The sequence below is a fragment of the Marmota monax genome, unplaced genomic scaffold (assembly GCF_021218885.2).
Source record: "Marmota monax isolate L192 unplaced genomic scaffold, Marmota_monax_Labrador192_F-V1.1 WCK01_AAM20220418_F8-fsc00159, whole genome shotgun sequence".
Classification (NCBI taxonomy): domain Eukaryota; kingdom Metazoa; phylum Chordata; class Mammalia; order Rodentia; family Sciuridae; genus Marmota; species Marmota monax.
The window spans coordinates 3564133-3585205 of record NW_026694999.1 but is presented as its reverse complement, the minus strand read 5'-3'; the positions used below and the strand labels follow the sequence as shown (position 1 = coordinate 3585205).

General features: G+C 47.9%; 1 protein-coding gene across 1 annotated transcript in view; it reads right to left on the bottom strand.

Annotated features, from left to right (window-relative positions):
* Scrg1 (stimulator of chondrogenesis 1) overlaps nucleotides 1-14119 on the bottom strand; it is a 129969-nt gene extending 115850 nt beyond the window's left edge. Inside the window, exon 1 of the mRNA XM_058573675.1 lies at nucleotides 13750-14119. The gene's annotated coding sequence lies outside the window, so the exon portion shown is untranslated. The remainder of the gene's footprint in view (nucleotides 1-13749) is intronic.
* Nucleotides 14120-21073: the final 6954 nt, after the last annotated feature.

Sequence of the window (21073 nt, the reverse complement as noted above, 5' to 3'; positions counted from 1 at the left end):
AATAACTTAATGCACACTTGTAGGGTTAAAAAGTAGCATCAAATGACCACTCATTTAGCTACCTCTAGGTTTGAAATAGTTTTCCAGGTTGGCATGCCTGTAATCCCAGCAACTCGGGAGGCTGAGGCAGGAGGATCATGAATCAAAGCCTACCCCAGCAGATTAGCAAGGCACTTAGCAACTCAGCAAGACCCTGTCTCTAAATTATATATATATGGCTGGGGATGTGGCTCAGCGGTTAAGCAGTCCTGGGTTCAATCCCTGGTATCAAAAAAATAAAAAATAAAAAAAAGTTTTCCAGGAGAAATTAGAGTCCAGAATCTTTAGAGTAGCCAAAAAACAAAACAAAACAAGATAGGAACTGTACCTGATATACCCACATAATATCACTTCCATGCACAAAGGGAGGGAGAAATGGTTCAACAGGGATATGTGTAGCTTCAAGAACAATTTATCCTTAATGCCCACCTGGGGTTAGTGGCTGCCTCAAAGAGAAGAAGGCAAGGTCCCTCTCCCCAGATTTGTTTGTTTGTTTGTTTACGTTTTTGGTGACTGGGGATCTTGCTCAGCCCCAGCATATCAAGAAAGTAAAAGGAAGGTGGGGGGTGTGGGGAGAAAGTAGCTAGATAATGGAGAATATCTATACTGGGATTGTCTTTGTAGAAGAGGAAGTGTGTATAATGGGATGTGGGTTTCTCCCCAAGCAATCCCTATACTACAGATGCCTCTCCCAGTAGGCCTGCATACTGGCTGCCTACAGGGAAGCTTCCTGGCTTTGCCTGTTCTGTTTCATCCCTCCTGCCTTCTGGAGATTTCTCAACTCCAAAAGCTAAGGCATTTTCTCCAGAGTGTAAACAGTCACCAGCCTATATAGATGAGAGAGAAATCCATGACACTGTAAAGCAACTACCGAATAAGGGGTGGCAGGTAGGTAGAAGGGCAAAGAATGGGAGGTAGAGCTTCTGGGGCTTTGCTTCCAAAGGCTGACACACACTCAGTCCTCTCCCAGCTTAGGGTTAGGTGATTGTTAGAGTCTGTAAACAAGTCAAAATAACACCTGGCATTTTGCCAGGGGAATGTTAGAGTTCGTAAACAAGTCTGGATGGTGCCTGGCAAAATGCCAGAGGGAGTGGTTTGAGAAGTAACAAAAGCAAGCCATTAAGTGTGGAGATTCCTGATTGGTTGACTGCTGTATCTAGTTTATGCTAATTAGATAAGCTGTGTGGAATGTATAAATACTGCTCCTGTCCTGTAATAAACGGCTCCTACTCCTGCTGTATCAAGTACACAAGTTATTCGTCACCCCCCCAGGTTATTTTGCTGCAGCCGGACTGCGGCAGGTGATCCCTTCTGCTTACTGAACAATCTTCTGGCCCTTGCAATGGTGGGCATCAGCAAGATAAGAATAAAGTTAATCCCCTCCTTAACCTCCCAAGGCTTCTAGGCTTGAGTTGTCCCTCTTCCAAGCTGAAGGGGGAGCTTTGTGCTCAGTTCATGAACAGAACTTTGTGCTCAGTGATATGAACAGACTCAAGTCCAAGAATTTGAGTTTAAATCTTCTCAGGACCTGGCGAGGTGGGGCAAGAAAAGTGACCCCTGAGGGACATATGTGTAGTGGATGCTGAATTGAACTCCGGCTTTAGTAAGAGATCTTACTTCCCTGTGAGTATTTTGGAGGAATAGTTACTTGGGAACTACTGCTTAAAATAGTCCCCAAAGCTTCATATTCTTAGAACAGGATTTCCCATCACTTAAATCACCCTCTAAGAGTATATGGTAAAGGCTCTTGGAAAGCAGTTCAACTCCTTCTCCCAGGTTACCAGGAAATCTGATCCAGGTTGAGGACCTCCCTGGGAGCCATCAAGTCCCAGAAGAGTTTATTTGGATACACAGATTTATGGCTCTGGGCAAGTCTGTCCTCTTTGTACCTCAGTTTCTCTGCAGGTACACAGGGGTTTGGAAATGCTCTCCCTGCAGTTTGTGAAGAATAAAAAATATGCAGTCTGCAAAATTCTTAATATTTAATAGGTGCTTATTAAAAGTTAGTTTTTTCCCCCTGTGTCCTGGAGGTATGGGGTGGGCAGATTTTAATATTCCTATTGATGGAAAAGTAAGGTGGGATTGTGGAGAAGTCACAGAGGACCATGCTTGACTTCCCTAGACTTTCCCCCACTGAAGCCCAAAGGTCACCAGATTCAGTACTGTTAAGTCCTTCCAGGACCCTTCTAAGGTAAGGGCTAGGACAGAGGTGTTTAGTGTTCTATTCAGAGCCCAATCTACTGTAGTGGGGCTAACTGGGCTCTCTGAGAATCCCACTGCCATAGATCTGGGAACAAGTGGCTCAAGTCCATTAGGTAGCCAATGAGAAAGCCACTCTCGGTGCTGGGAACCCTGGCTTCTCCCAGGTCCTACTCACTGCTTTCCCCTGAGTGCCAGGGCCTTCATCATGCCTGCCGAAGCAAAGTTCTAACTACCCCACCCCTCACTCAGGTTTACACAGCAGTGCTGAGGCTCTCAGATCTGTAACTGGGGAAGGGCAGAGGAGGGCGTAGGAAGCATTACCATCCGCAGCTTCAGAGCCTCCTAGTGTCCAAATGCTACTAACCAGTCTTGAAAAGAAGGCTGTGAGGTGGTGCCCAAGTCCCACTTCTTCCACAAGACCCAGACATGGCTCTGTTCTTTTATTTATTTACCCTTTTGTGGTGCTGAGGATCAAACCCAGGGCCTTTGGTGCTAGGCAAGAGGTCTATCACTGAGCTACATCTCCAACTTGGCCCTGTTCCTTTAAAAATCACCCATGTCTGAAGGGCACACCTGTAATCCCAGCAGCTAGGGAGGCTGAGACAGGAGGATTGAGAGTTCAAAGTCAGCCTCAGCTAAACAACTCAATGAGACTCTATCTCTAAATAAAAATACAAAATAGGGCTGGGATGTGGTTCAGTATTCCAGCGCACTGAGTTCAATTCCTGATCTCTCCTCCCCCACCACGCCAAATCACCAATCTCATCTCATACTACTATTAAAAGCTACTACCTTATTCCCAAGTCCTGTCTTCCCACAATGGCTGCCTCTACTCGCATGCAAAGAAATCCTGAGACTTCCTCCACACTTGAACTCCCACACCCAGTTGCCACCACCAGCACCTTACTAGGCTCTGGGGGCCAGTCTGAGGAGGAGAGAAGGGAAGAAACAGCCGCCAGCTCAGGGCTCACGAGGAGAGAACAAGCCTCTTTGGTATCACTAGAAGGCAGTGGGGAGGGAGGGCTGGCTTAGTGCATGGAAGTGTTTAACAGGTTCATTGCCATTACTGCCTAACAGGGTGTGAAAAGTAATATGAATGTGAAATACTGTGGGAAAATGGAGAGCTTCCAAAGCAGGCAGCGAGGCCCCTCCTCTGGATGGCCCAGAATCCCTGCTGCCCCTTGCGTCGCTCTAGGAGTCTAGGAGTTGCTGCTACTGGCCAGGAACCTCAGAGGAAAATTGGAGCAAGAGAAAAGAGACCGGGGCGGATAGAGAGTGGGGGCGGGTCGTAGCACAGAGTCCACCAGAGCTAGAGATGGGGTCCCAGTTGGCAGCGTCTGGGAAAAACCTTAGTACATTCCTGTTGGCTTCCTCCTGCTGGCTGCTAAGGTTGACACAGGAAGTCTTCTGGAACTTCCCCTATTCCCACTTAATGTGCAGAGCAAGATATGAGGGCAAAACTGAACCATATGGAAAGGTCGAAAACGAGATTTTACTTATTTTAAGGAATCCTTGTTGCTTCTGTAGAAAGAAGTCAGGGTGGAATGCCAAGATCCTAGACTCCAGATAGAGTGCACAATCCCGGCAAGCGTGCCCACACTACGCCCTGCAGACAAGGTCCCCTCCTCGTGGTCTAACAATACACATCCGTTTCAACATTTATGGAAGGGTCAGACTTTCCCACTTCCCCGGCCTCAGCAATCCCTAGTCGCAGGCAACAGGGGGAGCCAGACCACTCACCCCAACTCATTCTCTGAACTAGGTAGGTGCCCAAGCGACTTCTTTGGGTGAGGACAAGGACTATCAGAAGGAAGCCCGGCAGGGGGCGGGGTGCCGATCTCCCCTGGTGCAGGGCGAAATTACACCTCCCCACCCTGGCGCAGAGCGGAATTACACCTCTCCATTCTTAGCTCTCTTGTATTTCTCCTCCGCATTCCAGACGTGAATGCGCTGTGCGAGGCCAAGTGACGGCTACGCACTCAGGGCCTTCCCGTTCAGATAAGTACTGGAGGCCAGGGCAGCAGGGATGCTAATGCCATTTCACGGGGTAGACACCAGTGCATTCGTTTGGTGAGTTACCAAACTCCCACATTTTCTGTTTACAGGGCCGGGTACCGAGACGAAACAGCAGGCCTATCTATTTAGAACATTTCCGTAAACCAGACCACATCAGAAGAGCCAGGTGACGATGCTGCTGGCTGCAGAAGGTGCAGAAGGTACCAGGTTTGAAAACAGCATGTTTTTCTACCGTATAGATTGAATGCTGAGGAGTACTGAATTGGTGGCCGGAGTCACTGGGTTTCTAGTGCAAATAACTCAATGTTCTAATCGTAAATCAAAGTTCCAGGATCTGCTTTTTCTTTCGAGGGGCACTGTACAAAAAAGGAAGTGTGTGTGTGTGTGTGTGTGTGTGTTGCGCGCACGCGCGTGTAGGGAGATCAGAACCAAACGCTCCCGCGGAGGAGTGGATGGGAAGGAACCGCGAGGACTCGGAGGCCAAGTCTTCAGAATAAAGTTCTCGTCGGCCCTGAGATTCCAACGTCTGTCATCGAGGCCTGAACCCCCAAAATTGCACCTGGCGCTCCTCATCTCAGCGAGTACGAAGGACTCTCAAGAGGGAGTCAGTGCGGGCGGCTGTTGCCTCCTTGGAGGGCGGAAGCAGCGGAACGCGGTCTCCCAGTCTCTCCCCCGCTCTGCGGCCAGCGCCTGAGGCCTGGCGGCTGCAGGGCTAACCCTCCGTTCTTCCCTTCCTTCCCCGATGAGCTCACTTCCTCCCGGCGCAGCTGCCTTCCGTCGGCTGGAGCCGAATCCCGGCCCCGCGGCTGTGGCGGGGCGCGTTGGGGCCTTTTCTGTGCTCCTCTCCCGCCTGGAGCGCTTCTTGGAGAGACGGTCGGGAACTGAAAAGCAGTCCTTACTAAGGAAAGGGAAAGTGGAAATCTCTGAAATGAAAGGAAATGGCTTCTTTCGTGGCCAAATTAAGAGCGCGGACTGGAAGGCATGGGAGGCCAAGGAGATTCTTCTAGATGCCCCCCTGGACTCAGGCCCAGCGTCTGGGTCTCTTTCCCTTCCTCCTCCCCCCTTTCTCCACCGCCCCATTTCCCCTTGCTTTTCACTTTTATTCACTTGTGTTTTAAAAATTCATATACGGGCACATTTAAAAAGCAATTTCGCATTTTAAAGTCGGCAGCAGCAGAGGGAGAATTACAAATAGGATTGGATTTAATTAGCTGGTAATGCGCCTCTCATGCCCTATAATTAAACAGAAATTCTAGTGGTGCTTCGGGGTCCACAAGTGATTATTACAAGCATATTTTACATTAAAACTCTGTCCCCGGGGTGTAATCCAGGATCTGGCTCCATTTATTCGGATTTCGAACCTGAGCACTGAGGACAGAACACTTTTCCCCAACAGTAGAAGGGTGGCTTATTGGGGGCAGTCTTTGGTTTCCTTAGCTGATTTTAATTTTTGTCCTGTTGTGTTTCTAAGGCCTAAGGAAAGACGGCTGATAGCTCTTGAGGCCATTTTGTATCTGGCCAGAGCACCCGTACCCAGACTCCATTAAGACACCCCCTCAATTTTTTTTTTTTTTTAAATTTGTGAATTCGTGCAAAACCCTAAGCCACTTTGGTGGTTCCTCATCGGGGGCAGCATATCTGTTTTGGATGCCCTTCAAGGTACTGCAGTGCCTTATAGGGATCCAGAAGCCCCATTTCGCAGCGAAGCAATCCCTGCACTCTCCAGCATTTCACCTTTCTCCATCTACCAGCCTCCCTCCTGCTGCGATTCCCTGTGAATCCACGTTAGTTCCCTAGCGGGTCACAATCTCCCTCCAGCCAGGAACAGGACCCACCAGAAACCGGTACCCGAGCTCACCCTGGCACCCCGCAGTCCTGATTGTTTCCCATCCCCCCTGTGCAGCTTGACAATCTGCAGGCTTTAAGCAAAGCTCGAAGCGCGTGTCCGTGTTGTCACCAGATCCACTAGCGCTTTTGATGAGAGCTGCTTCCTTTTTGGAAACATTATTCCCTTTCCCTCTCTGGAGGGAAGAATCTATCCTCCTGGGCCGGCTTAGAAAAATAATAACCAAGACAAAGTATCTGTGGTGTGAAAACCCGGGCCTCTTAACAGCTGTCTTGGAGTGCAGTGAAAATCTTTCAGGAAATGGTGGAGATAGGCCTGTTCAATTAACCGACCCCCAGATTGTCATTTCTCTGGCTATCTCTTTTCCCGCCTGGCTCTCTAAGTTCCTCCTCTCCCCCCCAAAACCCAACATTTCCTGCTGAAACTTCCTCTTTATGTCTCTATATTTCTTAAATAAGAGATCTCTGAAACTGCCCAAGAAGGGGAGAGGAGCCCATGACCCCCAATTTCACTAATTAGTGACACATGTTGGTCAGGTACCAGAAGAATCTATAGACCTCAGCCTTCTCATCTGCAGAGAAGTGTTATACCACTAAAATTCAACACTTTTAACACAAAAAGTGTTCATATGCGTACACACTTCCTCTCTCTCAATATATATGTGTGTATACACACGCACACACACACACACACACACACAATGTTCTGTGTAAGATGAAGATGAGAAGAACAACTTTCTACTACTGAACTGCATCCCCATCTCCACTTAAACTTCTCAGAATGCCCTCTTTGGTTCATTCCTGGAAAGCCAGTCTTCCCTTCTGGAATGAAGAGACCTCCAGGGTGGAAAGCAAAGAGGGTGGGTAGGACTTCTGAACACAGCCACCATCCAAGTCCACTCATGGTCACATGATTCATTAGGATCCTTAATCCTCATGAGAGCACTAGCATCAGACCCTCTGACCCTGCCAGTGAAACCCCATAAAACCAACCAAGAGGCTGGCCAACATATGCACACATTAATTAGAGTGACACAAGTTGTTGGCTTCTAGTCTGATCAACAGATCCAGGGCTGCAGGGGGCAGAGGATCCCTTCCACCTGTCAAATACCCTTTGGTCACACAAAGGCATCAGTTGAACACAGTAGGTGATCTGAAAGCTAACCCTCTTTGGAGAGTAGCTTAACCTCAGTAACTAAGGCTGAACTCTGGCAGTGAGTCCCTAAAAGAGACAGGCAGAAATCTACTCAAGAGAGGAAACAAGAATAAACTTTTAGCTTTGCTGTTATTACTACATCTAGTATTATGAAACAGGGGTGCGGGAGAAGCCCAAAATGAAAGAAGAAAACTTTGAGGTATTAATGGAAGGCATGGATACTTAGCAACACTGTTTTCTGACATGAAGTGGAGTAATGGCTATAGTCCATCCAGAAGCTGAAAGCACATCCAGCATCATTTACAAGGACACAGAGGGTCATGGTAAGGCGGTGGATTTGGGGCAACTTAACCATAATTCTGGCAGCAAACCAGAAAACAGAACTGCCTATACCCCCTGCAAACGACTCTGGGCATGGCATTTTTCCTACAAAATGTGTCCCCTTCTCTATCCATATCTAACTCCCAGATGGAGGATAGTCAAGAGAAAACCCTATCTAGATTAGACTGTGGAGCAAGACCCCTAATCTTTTCCCAGGGCCACACTGATGTAAATTACCTGTTCTGTATAAGAAGCAATCACACACTGGCTTTATTTTCATCTCTTGTTGAATTGGGAAGGACAAAGTGCCTGAAGTCTTTCAAGTCTAAATATACTTATTACACTGTAGAATTTATATCAGTTATTTTATAATAAATATGTATTTCCCAATCATTCTCCCTTCCATTTTTAACCCATACAAATTAACTACAGACAAGAATGTAGCAAATCCTTTCATAATAAGAGAAAAATTATTCATGATTTATTCCCTATAAAACAATTTAGTGCTTTTCAACTTGAGTTGTGTGTTGGGGTTTTAGCTCAATGGTAGAGCACATGTGCAAGGCCCTAGGTTCAATCTCTAGCACCAAATATCAACAAAAAACAAAAGCAAAACCAATTTGAGTTGCAAGGAGGCCGTCCACCAAAAAATGAGCCACCTTACCACAATTCTAAATAGAATTTAATAACCCCAATTTTTCTGCTTCTCTTTCTTTCCTCCCTTTTTCTTTTGGCCTCAGCCAAAAGACAATCCAATTTGGAACCTTAGGGTTCACTGGTTTTGCATGTACCCCCAGGTATTTTAAATTATAATCAAGAGTCACCTTACACCTTGTCCAGATCTTATATGGTGTAAACCTCATCAAAACTTCTGGGGATCTCTTCTATTATGCTCCCCCTCATCAGCAGCAACAGATATAACCAGAATAACCTATATTATTTTGGAATGATAGATATGTTTATTCCTATTTGCTTTTCCATGTATTAGGAAGCATGATATGCATAGGATGCATAAGAAATGAATAACATTGGGGGAAGTAACTGGAAAGACTATTCACACACATTTTATAGATTTTTGAACCTTAGAATGCCATGTCTGTTCATTATGAATTAATTTTATCAGGCTATATATGAAAGATAGTAGATATTAAACACAATTAGACACAATGTATCATATTAACGTAGAAGATCTAGATGTCATCTAAGAAAATGAGACTGAAAACATGTAATAAACTTTGTTTTCTTCAATGGGTCATAAGGTGCAAAGTGCACTAGAGAATAATATTTTTAGGCAGAAATATAAAATGTTAGGTGAGTCAAAATGCACACTCCTCCTGTCTTTTTCAATCTTCCCAAGCAAGGACACAGGCCAGTTTTTTAAAAGCCATTTGCTCCTCTGTTAAGTCACAGGGAAGACAGACTTGCAAGGCTGAGCCCTAATTTCCACACGGAAAGGCAAAGCTAGAACACCACTGCAAAGAATTGACACTTCTAATAGATGTTTCAAAATGGACAAGTTCTTTTACAAAGAGGACAAGACCCTCACCTAGTGCTTCTCAGAGCACTTTCCCTGCACCCACATCCTCTCAAATCTCTCAGGTGGATCAAACACTTTAACCCTTTCCCAAGGCTCTAATCGGATGTAAAAGTTCTTTTTTATGCAAATCCTATTCAGGAAATGCCCTGTTCTAAACCTAAATTTTAAAACAAAGAGATTAAAAATAGCACTACTTAGGGTAGTGACAAAAATTCAGAAATACAAGGGATCAACCAAGCATGAGTTGAATAATTGATCCACTCCATTTCTGGGTCATTAAATAGCCTTGGGATGCCGAGAATATGTTAAGTTAGAACTACTGTGTTCTTCAAGAAATATGCAAATAAACAAATCCACTCTGCCAAAGGACACAGCTTTGTGGCTCACACTGATGTTTATGTCTCCTGCAGTATTTCCTGTTGCAAAATCCCTACTAGTAAACAGCTTAAACCACTCTCATGGCAAAGGTCAAATTGCAAAATGAAAGGGACTATTAAAAGCTGTCTTATTTAAAGGTATGGAATGTAGAAAACCACAGTGGGGAATAATCTCTGCTTTATCCATCTGTTAATAAACAGGTCCTGCTCCAAACACAACAGATCAATTTCCCCCCCACAAAAGCAGGTGGGAGCTTATGTGATTTCCACAGTGTACTCCATTGTATTGGAAGCTGGGAGGTATTTCAGATAGTGACCAGGCCAAATGATAGGTCCGTGTTTTGGAGACCCAAAACGGTGGTGATGGGGGAAACAGTGGAGCTGGAAGGAAATGAAAGCGAGTTGAAAGAGCCCTTAGTTTCCCCAGCTGTTTGTAGAAGTTGAAACATATGGTGCCAGGGTTTTTCAAAGATGACAAAGGATAGACAGTAAAATCCCCTCACCACACACAAAAGAATGCCTTCACCCAAATAAAGATATGTCTTCAGGCTGGAGACCTTTCCCCTTCCACAGGGAATGAGCGGAGATCTCTTAGAACCAATTCTCATCCTTCAATAAAAATAACGGGGTGATTATGGAAGCAACAGAGGGAGTCAAGGTGTTTGTGTTAAAAACAAAACAAAATAAACAATAGCAACAACAATCACACAAATAACAAAGCGCTTCAAAATCGGCTCTGCGGTGGAGTGGGAATATCCGAACGGGTTCTTCGTGTTTCCCGTTTTATAGACAGTCTTTTCCCTAAAGGATATGCTTTCATTAGGTCATAAATGCACCAACAGATGAGAGAGGAAAAGAGGTGTGTGTGTGTGTGTGTGTGTGTGTGTGTGTGTGTGTGTTCGCATACGCTCTGAGTCTGTCGGTGCAGGTATGCGGATGTGACTGTGGGGCTAGGGCTGTCCTGGCGCTGCCAGACACCCCCGCAGGCAGGGGCCAGGGACCACGAATTGAGGCTGACCTCGGTGAGACTTGCTAGCGCTTCTATCTCGCGTGCTTAATTTTTAGGATTTCCGTGGGTTCTGCGGAAACCAAATGGCCCCCAATCCAGGCATTTATTTACCTAAAGGTCTCAAGAAGGAGGAAAGAGCGTGCTTCCTTCAAGTGTTTGTAAAAAAATTTAACTTCGGGTAGTTCATTAGTTAGGTCCTCAGTGCTTGAGCCTGCGTGGGAGGAAAATGGGTGGTTGGACGACTTTCACTTCTCTCTGCATCCTAGTTCCTGGATTGGAGAAGTTTACCTCCTCCAACACCCAAGAGGCCCCCACTGGAGACTCTAAGAAATGAATGGCCTTCATCTCCCCACTCCCTGCTTCAGACAGGGGAGGACTTTGCAGATAGGGAATCATCCCGACTCCTAGGCACGTTGGTGTCTTTCAACACTTTTCTCAAAGTGAGTCCGGGTTAGGCAACCAGTAACAATCGGCTGCCTCTGTCGAGTCCTGGAGAAGATTTAACTCCACAGCACTGATTCACTCTTAAAAATCGGTAGCAGATTTAAAAATTATTGCAAAATACCACTCAAATGAAATATTGTCTTTCTAGGCCAGATAAGCACACACGCGTGTATACTCTGTTTAAATCACACCTGGAATGCAGGGAAAATGTTTCAGTAGGGATCTTCACACGACAGAGAACAATTGGAATAATAATGACTCACTCGCCTTCTAAACTTTTTTCTAGAGAAAGCATTGGTATCCAGGACGAGTTAGGTGATGTGTATTAAAGGCAAGCGGGTTTCTGTCATTTAAACCCAACCACAGTTCGTAGTTCATGGCAAACTACCTTTAATTGACACGGTGTATATTCCCCTGCTCATCTCAGGCTGCCCTGGCAGGGACGCCCCAAGAGTATTTACTTCTAGAACTGGAAACAAAACAACCAATCCAGTCTACTTCGTAAGAGAGTGCTCCAAGATGGACTGCTGGAGAAAGGCTTTTTGACCCCTGTGGAAATTAGTCACATTGACAGACCCGCAGGGAAGGTAAATTACCCCGCGCGCTGACGTTACGCAGAAGCGCGCCGGTTCCTACTCTGCCAAGGCGCCGAGGGGGCCAGAGGTTCCCGGTTCTTTCCCCCAGATTCTGAACAAACCTCACTTTGCTTCTCTGCACTCAGAATTTCAACATGAAGACGATGGAGAGAGCGGTGATACGGTGCTAGAGAGAAAAAGGCTCAGGGATGAAGATGGAGAGGAAAAGAGGTGTTACGCTGTGCGCCCAGGCTCCAGCAAACTAAAGAACCTAGGAGAAAACGTGCAAAGTTCGCAGGGGAGGGAAAAGGGGAGGAGGCACGGAAGGAGAGGACCACGCGGTTCCCGGAGCCCAGGCTGCCACTTGGGAGGTCCGGGCCCCTACGCAGGCTGGGCCAACCGTCCCCCCGGGAGGATCGCGGCTCGGGCGGGGTCACAATTACACCTCGGCTCCAGGCGAGGACTTAAAACCAAGTGGCGGGGACTGCAGTCTGGAAGCAAGGCCCTGCGGTCATCAGAGGGGGGCCAGCCCCGTGCACAGGAACCTTTTACAAGGCATGTGGGTACAAGGGGAAAAAAAAATCAAAATAAACTACTTTCATCCAGCGTGGGCAGTTTAAATAAAAGCTGCCTTCTAGAGGAGGCGAGCGGGAGTTTTGAAATTCGCTGTGTGTTTTTGTTTTTGTATAAAGAGTTTTGCGGTTCAATCTGATAACTGAGGGGGGAGTTACGAGGTAAATCACTGCCAGATTTTTCAGTGGGGGGGAGAGGGCTGTAACAAGAAGTTCACGGGTTCTTCCCAAATCAGGTCGTGTCCCAGGACTGCAAGCAACTGCTTGCATCCATACCACTCACCACATAAAGGGGAGAATACTTGCGTGAACGGATTGTTGTTGACATAAAACAGGGTCTAGTGGTCCCATCTCTTTTCTTTTTAAAAATTGAGTATGCGGAAGGGGCAAATGGGAAAGCGTCAAAAGTGTGGCATCTAATTTTTTCTAAAGATTGGACCGGAGTTTTTCTTCAAGAGTGAAGGTCTTGGCCACAAAAGACCTGGGTCAGGACGCAAAGAGAAGGCCACATTCCCCAATGGCTGTGGGGCCTTAGCCTAGCCCGAGCTCAAAGGAAGGAAGAGACCCAACAGCCTGGCATGGCCCTCGGGTGGGGAAGGCGACTGCCCCTCTACGGTAAGGCCTGGGAGATGGGGGAAGGTGGGTAAGACCTTGGCCTGACATCTGAGGTATTTTTAGCTCCCCTCTGTTCCTTAGGAGCTCCTTCGTGAACCCAACTGAAGCTCTCCCTACTGCCTCATCCGGAGAGGGTGTGGGAGTAGGATGGCGGAGGCTGCAAGGTATTTTGAAGGGGAAAAACATTGCTAATTTTTTAAATTAAAACAAAACAAAACTCTCTGGAATTCTCTGCTTCTGCACTTTCGTGCTTCGCCTGCAGAACACCCTACGATCCGCAGTTAAGAGGACCTGGGGGCAGGGATGGGTGGGGCCTAGAAATGCTCTCCTAATCTAGGTGCCACGCACGCCGCATGCCGGGTCCTCTTTGCCTTTCATCCGCGTTCTACAGGCCGCTGCAGCTCCCGGGAGAGGATCTTGGAAGCTTACGGTGGGAAATAAGGGGAGAGGAGGAACCTAGTTGCCTCTGAGGAAGCAGGGGCCCCGGGGCATTTCTTTATGAAGTTACTTTTTGAGTAAAGGTTTATAAATGCAAATGTTTCTGCAACAGAGTTTCCAACCCCAAGTTGTGTCCAGGATTGTAAAACTGGGGGTCCAGACGGGCAAACCTCAAGTGGGTGAATATCAATGTGGAAACCTGGGTCTCCATGCACCCCTTCTAACATTGGAGACCATATAGTCCACTCTCCTTCTTAGATCCTAGCCTGAACTTCATTAGCTCCCCTTCTACTCATCCCTAACTCTGCGGGGCCTCGGCAGGCTCCTGGGACCCACCTTCGCATCATTTCCCAACTCCAAAGCCTCTCCTACTGGGCTCCGTGCTGCCCTTAGGAATTACCCAGACCAGCCAGACGGCCATCTCCCGGGAGAATGCGTGGCTAGAGCCAGGCCAGGGTACTCTCTCTTTCCGCCTTTGTCCCTCCCTCCCTGCCCCCAGCTTCTCCAGATCTCTGAGCTGAGTGTTTGGCTGGTGCAGTCCATCCCAGCTTCCCGGGGGCTCTGGAGCAAGCCCCGCGTCCCGAATGCCGCGCCCCTACCCACCGGATTGCCTTGGGGGGGCCCTCGATGCTGGGTCGTCGGCGTGGCGCTCTGAGGCGGTCGAACAGGAGCCCCCAGGCCCACCATATCTACGATCTTAGTAGCCAGGTCGAAGATGCTCAAAGAAGGAGGAAGTGCAGAGAAAAAGAGGGGGGTGAGGGAGAACCTTAACGTCTACGCACTCAAAACCGACTTTGGGGTTGGACTGTTTCAGTTTCACACGAAGAGACCTGGAGTATCTGGAGAAGGTTTTTGAAGACGTTTAGGAGGAAGGGTGAGTTTTCTGCTGAGAAACTCAATCTGCCATACAGTAGCGGCCCCATCTGGGATCTGTCACTGCTGACAGCACCACAGGGCACAGCCGTGATCTTCTGCACAGCCTGCACTCCCCGAAATACCCTCCTTAATCAAAGGATGTCTGCGCGCCGGAGCTCAGCTGACCGCGCCAGGAGCAGAATGGCCGGTGGATTCCACCCCTAGCCCGCCCCCTCCCCACGCACACAGCCACAGCCCCTATGGTCTTCCCAGAACATTAATTAAAAGCGGAAAGAGACAGAGGCTGATGTCATTGCTCTCAGAAGATCATAAACGTAAAGAGTCATCCAGTGAGAATCCCTGAAAATGACTTTAATGAATAATTTCAGAGACAGTTATGGCTTTGGGTGATTACGGAGAGAATATGAAAACCAGATTTGCAAAGAGAAGGCGATGGTCAGACGGCCTGGCCGCCACTTTCCCCCATTAAAACCGCACGGGCTTTCCTTCTCCCCCAAGTAGTAGTTACAAACTTAGGTTGCGTTTTCAGATTTTCTTTTTGAAAAACAAAACAAAAGCAATCACAACCCTTACCCCTACCCCACCCCGGACTCCACCCCCAGCGTTTCTGCCTTTATCATAAAGATATCAGCTCCTGGCAATGACAATAACAACCCACTTTAAATGGAAGGCGATAGTGCATTGGCACCAGTAGCCATTGACTTCCCTTTTTTTTTTTTTTTTTTTAAACAAGGGACGGATTTACGGCCCTCTTAATTTAGAATAATATCTTTTTTGGCATCTTCTCTAGACAATGTACTTATGAAGGTTGAAAACTCTCTGCCCCTGACAGAGAGCACTGTTTGTTCTAAGTCATTTCAGTTGGTGGGGCAACAAACAACAGAGAACCAAACGAACTGCCTCTACAGGAAAATCTGCCCTCTCCTGGACTCCTTAGTTCTAGGTCACAAATGAATCTAGTCCCAGAGCTGCTTAAAGTATTGAAAGATGATTTGGTGCTACAACAAGAATGGTATTTTGAAGCACTCCATTTGGTCACAGAGAAACACGGAGTTGATAGGGTCTGATGACTTGTAAAGAGTTGTGCATTAAAAACACTACTTGAAATAAAAAAAAATACTTAGGAAAACAGTTGGGTTATTGGTTGGGGGAGAGCACTGGTGATACTATGTAATCCGTTACATTAACTGGTTAGCTGTTGCAAGTTTGTCTTCTTTGCTTGGGAATATAAAGAAGACTCTCTGGACCTGTGACCCATGTCATCCATTCCATCGAATGCAAGTTGAAAAACCATCTATACTCTGAGCAAGAAAGTACTATAGGCACAGTGATGTGGATTTTCTTGTATTTGAGTGATTTAAATAATTCAGAAAACTAGCTATTTTTCTGAGTGGACTCCACCATTAAGGCAGATCACTGTAGCAAACTGCATGTTGTGCAGCCATTGCCTGTCCCTTTTCTCTCTAGAATCACAGAGAAGCCAGGGTCCTCCAGTCTTAAGGATATAGTTATCTAAATGTTTCTTATTCCCTACCCCTACCACCAAACCACAAAGCTCAATGTTTTCTTCCCCCTTGGCTAAAGGTAAGGGTGGGTGGGAAGGGAGAACCAACCTCTCAGTTCAACATTTTCCCTGATTTAGAAGGAAATGCCCCTTTTTCTTTCTAGATGATACAAAGACACTTTGTATTTGGTGTATAGAGTTGTCTCAAATAATTTTAACAGAATAATCTTCTGGGATTTTATTTATTTATTTATTTATTTATTTATTTATTTATTTATTTATTTATTTATTTTGCTACTGAATTCTCAATTTAGTTTCCTTACTCTTGGTCCCCCCCCCCAGTAGATTTTGTAATTCCACTCAAATCATGGGCTTCTTTTCCCTCTAGATAAATTCACCGATGCCTCTGACTGAATACTTAGTTTGCCCTTTTAAATAGTTGTGGAAATAAATTGCATGCTAGGCTAATGTTCTACCACTGAGCTACATCTCCAGTTCCCTGAGATTGCTTTGAATATCTGCATGGCAAAATTAATTCACTATATGGCACATTTTCTCTCAATAATGCAGGCCTCACCCCAGTCCTCCCTAGTCCTTGACAAAGCCACCTCTATCCTTTTTTTCCCCCCACAAAGGTCGAAGAAAAGTGGGTAGAGGAGGGGGGACCAATTGCGGTGAGTGGGTGTGGCCTCAGGTAGTGGTTCCGGAATACTCAGCCAGCGCTCTTGAAAATCAGGGTTCGGGAATCAGTCCCTGAGCTGCTGAATCAGAATTTCTGGTGAAGCTGGTATGAAATAAGAGTTGAGTTTTTCATTTTATCAAATTCTCCAGGGGGATGGAAAGGTCCCTGGAGAATGAAGGATTCAGGTGTTAAATCCATCCTAGCAACCCTTACCCCACGAGAGGCCAGACCAGCTCTCAGAGCGCTAGGGTCAGAGGTCTAGGCCTTCTGTATGTATACATTGATATCCAGACTCTGCTCTAAACACTGAGACACGGTATAGGACAGAAGTCCGTCAGCTATCCTCGCCCTGCCAGGGTGTTAGAAACGCAGCAGCTCACGAGATCCTTTAGATTTTAATAGCAGGTGCAAAGGCTGAATCCTTAAGAGACGTCGCGTCCCATAACCAGTTTCTGCCAGAATGCCCCACTGGGGAGAAACTACCATAGTCTTGACCGGAGGGCTGTAGGGGCCAAGCGGGTGCAAGTGCGAGACTGGCAGCCCTAAGAGCAGTCTGACACCCCCTCTCTTGCCCTGGACCCTGGATTGCACTGTCACTGTCTTCCAGGCCGAAGTTGCGGGTGTAGCAGAGCGGCGTCCTGGCTCAGGCAGAGCAAAGAGAGCTCGATGGTTGGGGCCGGACGTGGGAGGCTTTTCCAGGAGGAATGCCTGAGACCTGGAGGGCTGGAAAATTTAAAGTGGGGAGGGGGCATTAAAACGTCAACTGGCTCCTCCTCGCTCCAAACAAGGAAAACAAAAAAGCCTTCTGGGCTAAAAATACATATTTAGAATGTCCCGGTGCGCGGGCGGGCGGCGCGTTTCAGCTGCCGGCCTGGCCCTGGGAGGACTTGGCCGCGCAGCCGCCGATTACACCCAGCTCGGCTGGGATGGCTCCGAGCCGTCTGCCCTGACGTCAGCGAGGCTCCGGGTCCCGCCGCGGCGAGATAGGCAAGCGCGGCCGGGCGCGGGCGCGGCACTAATCACTCCCAGATGGCCCTAATAGCGGAGATAAAGACCGACGGAGCAGCCGGGAATAAATTTGTAATCAAGGCTCTACCATCTGATCATCAAAGCGACCCAAATGCCAGGAGAATATGGAGGAAATGTGCGTGTAGGGGGTTGCGTTTTGGGGAAAAGAGGGGGCGCGCTCTTAAATGGAACTGACTTGGGCAGGGTGTAGTAACAAGAATGGGGAGATAAATTTAAACTTCTGTGCACAGATTTAAACGTCTGTAACTCAGATTCTCGGTGTACTTTAACTTCCTTTAGCCCGACAGGCCGAAACCGCTTAGCGGTTACAAGTTAATTAGAACTGGACAGTTGGGGTGCGGGAGTACGCATTGAGGCACCAGCTGGATGGTAAGGCAGGGTGCTTAGAACTCCTTGGCCCCGGAAACGTGGGGTTGGTTTCCTCTGCGGAGTGTTCCCTCCCCGCTTTTGAAAGAGTTAACCCATAATCTCTACAGCAGCAATTCGCTGTACCGCGGAGCTTTCCGGGGAGAGGGCTGCTGGCCTCCAGTCGGTTTATGTGCCCTGGTCTAAGGGAGGCTTCTAGGTTTTCTCTCCTTGGACAGAAGGGAGGGCTTGAACAGGACCGGAGTTGGTAATGTCCGGGAGACTCGTTAGCGCCCTCTCCTTGCAAGGAGATCTGAATCTCAGGGAACAGGTTCCTAAGATCCAGAATAGATGGGCATTGCTCAGGGTCCAGATTCAGTCCTCTGTGGGGATCGCCACAAGCTTCCTTTCAGACCACCTCTGCTTGGCATCCACAAGCCAGTCCCTTTTCTAACCTCTGGTGCGTGGTGGGACTCAAGCACAAGGAGAGGTAGGGAAACCGCAAGGCAGCTGTGGGAGAGAAAACTGTGAGCTGAGCAGGCAAGGATAGAAACAGCCATTGGTTAAAGCTCCAGGAATAATAGCGGTTTCCCTCGTTTTGCAGACCAGCTTTGCAAATGTAATTTTGGCTTTCATGGCATCCTTTGCTGCCTACTGTCCCTTACACACACACAGGCCCTCCCAAATGGCCAAGGTTTTCTCTGAAAAGCAATAGTCCTAGAAGGTGTCCTGAGGCCTCCTTCTGTTCCCTGTCTTTGCATTTGAACTCATCTTCCACACCTCTTTCCTGAGAATTCTGAGGGTGCCCAACTCTTATTCTCTGGCTGCCTTAACACCTTTGAGAGATAGGTCCTCCATTCTTGTCAGCTGGAGGCAGCAAGCAGCCAGCAGTGTCCTAGGTAAAGGGATGGCATTGAGCCATCCTTTACTCCCACTCTGCACTCACTGTTTACCAAGGGTCCCGGAGGCTACTCTTGCTTTTTCACTGCTGCATCCATCTCATTGCTGAAACAACCAGGTCACTGGTTTCTCCTACACTTAATTAGAGCAACCTAAGCTGGGAGATCTACCCTCGGTAGATGCTGCTGCCTGCTGGCAAACCCACCTCAAGCCTGGAGCTCCTCTCCCCCAGCTTCCAGAGTGTGGCTCTGGGATATAGAAGGCAAGCAGAACCCTAAGAAATCTGGCTGCCATCTCAGAATATGAGACTAAAAAAATCCCTGATAACTGCTGTCAGTGTCCTGGCAAATTCTGGGAAAATTGAGACTGGGTGCAGGGAGTATAGTTGGGGCCCCACACGGTATTCTCAAGCTAAGAATGGGTCTGCAGAAACACACACACCCACTTCCATACAACCACAACAGGGAGCACTTGCCTGCTGGTGATTCAGGGTTATCAGGCTTTAGGCCTGTGCAGCGGTCTGGGGCCCAGCCCTGACAGCCAGATCTACCATCAATTTACCTTCCGCCTTTCCAGCTTCCCATTTAGCTTTTAACGTCAAATCCTACATTTTTGTCGGCTCCGGCCTGTCTAGAGTGCTTGTGATTTCGCTGCAGGAGTGATTGCTCTTAACAAAATGGCAGCAACCACATTATCCAAGCAATTAAAACAGAGGCCTTTTAGTCAGTCCCACAAGCAGAAGCTTGGAAACTTTTTTTTTTTTAAAACAAAGAAGAAAGGGAATTGAAAGAGAAAGAAGTGTGTAGAAGAGAAAAGCATGGAAGTGTAAAAGAAACCTGCCCCACGCACCACTCATTTTTCTGGGATGTTGACAACATGGGACAAGGACTTTGGGTGGCTGAGAGCATTGGGACGATTGTGATGTCTGTTGGCTGAGGTAAGGGATAATCTGGGGTGTCCTGTTGGTAGCAGTCAGGCAAGTTTGAGTGTGCCTCCAGTTAGGGGAAGCCTGAAATGTCAGGACAGCTGGAGTCTTCGGCTTGCTGCGGTATGAATCTGCTGTGTGTCTGGCCGGCTGGAATGGCAAAGAGGATAGGGTGTAAGGACTGGTGTTCTAGGCCAGAGAAAACAGAGGTTGGCAGGAGGGGGAGGAGATGGGCAGTGCCTGGCCCAGCTAGATAGAGGCTGGGTATGGAAGGTGGGCTTAAAAGCATGTATATTGGCAGGCTGCTACATAGCAACGACTGTGCATCAGGGTCTTTGGTTCCCCTCTATTGGGTATTTAATAAATCAGGGGAAAAAGTGTGTTAAACCAGCAGAAGTGTGTTAAGGCCCAGTTGGGAAGATCAGCTACCCAAAGCACTGACAGGCACACGTGCATGATGAAGTTAATTCCTTTCTGGCTCATGTTTTTTAAAACCTCTCGGCCTCCACCACCGTTCACTTCATCATTTTGGTAGAATCCTTTCTTCCACCTCTAGGACCTGGAGATTTTCTCCTACGTGGATAAAAATAAAGATGCAGAAGGCAGCTGGAAGTGAGAGGGAGGGAGTCACTCAGTCAAACCGACTAGAATGGAGAGAGCAAACGAAAACCTGGGCGCGCCTAACCCTCCCACCCCACCCCAGTGCTATAAACAAAGGCAAGTGTCTGTAAACACAGCCCCTCGCCCACCGGGTCGGCCCAGCGCCGGCTGACCTGAGGGGAGAAAGTTCAGATCGCTTTGGCCGAGTTGTTCTAACCCCTGGCCCTCGCGATGTCAGCCGCCCGCAGAAGTCCGCAGAGCCACTCGCTCATCTTTTCGCCCACGCCGGCCTCATGTGGCTGGCTTGCAAGCGACCGGGTCAGAGTAGGCACCAGCGAGGCGTGGGAACCCTTGGGATATCGCAGGAGGGTCGGTGCCTGCTGGTGAGGTGCGAACATCACCCCAAGGATGAGTTCCAAGATGGAAACCCTCTGGCAAGCCTCTCCGACACCAGATTTATATACGTGGCGCTTCATGAAACAAACCGCTTTTTAATACGTTTCACCTTTCTTCCCTCCTCCGGAATCCCTCCCCCCTTCTCCTGCACCTCCTCCCCACAGGCTGCAGAGTCAGTGCTTTATGGCACTACAGTTTCTCTGGTTTCTAGAGCTGAGATTCAAGCTCTAGCCAAGCCCACGGGAAAAGGAGGCCGCAGGGACACTGTTCCGGGATATCACAGGACTCCTGGAGACCAAACCCCTCGACAGGGTGAAGTCCTGGGCTGCTGGTAGCCAGGGGAGGGTGCCGTTTGCTCTCTGCTGGGCTGCGGCCGGGAAGACTTCAGACACCGCAGTTAATATTGAGTTCCTTGTAGCTCCTTGTAAATCTAACCCACTCCTGGCCCCCCTTTAAATCTGTGGTCTTGTTCGCGATTTCTTACTTGACGTAAAATTCCTTGTTACCTAATCATAGATTTTTTTTCAAAAGTCCCCCCCACCGCCCCCAATCTAGCTTGCCTAGAAGAGAAGCCTCTGATCTACAGACTAAAGCAAAACCGCCTCCTTTCTTTTTTTTCTTTCCCTTCCTTTTCCTCCCCTTGGATAAAAGCCCTATATTTTGAACTAAA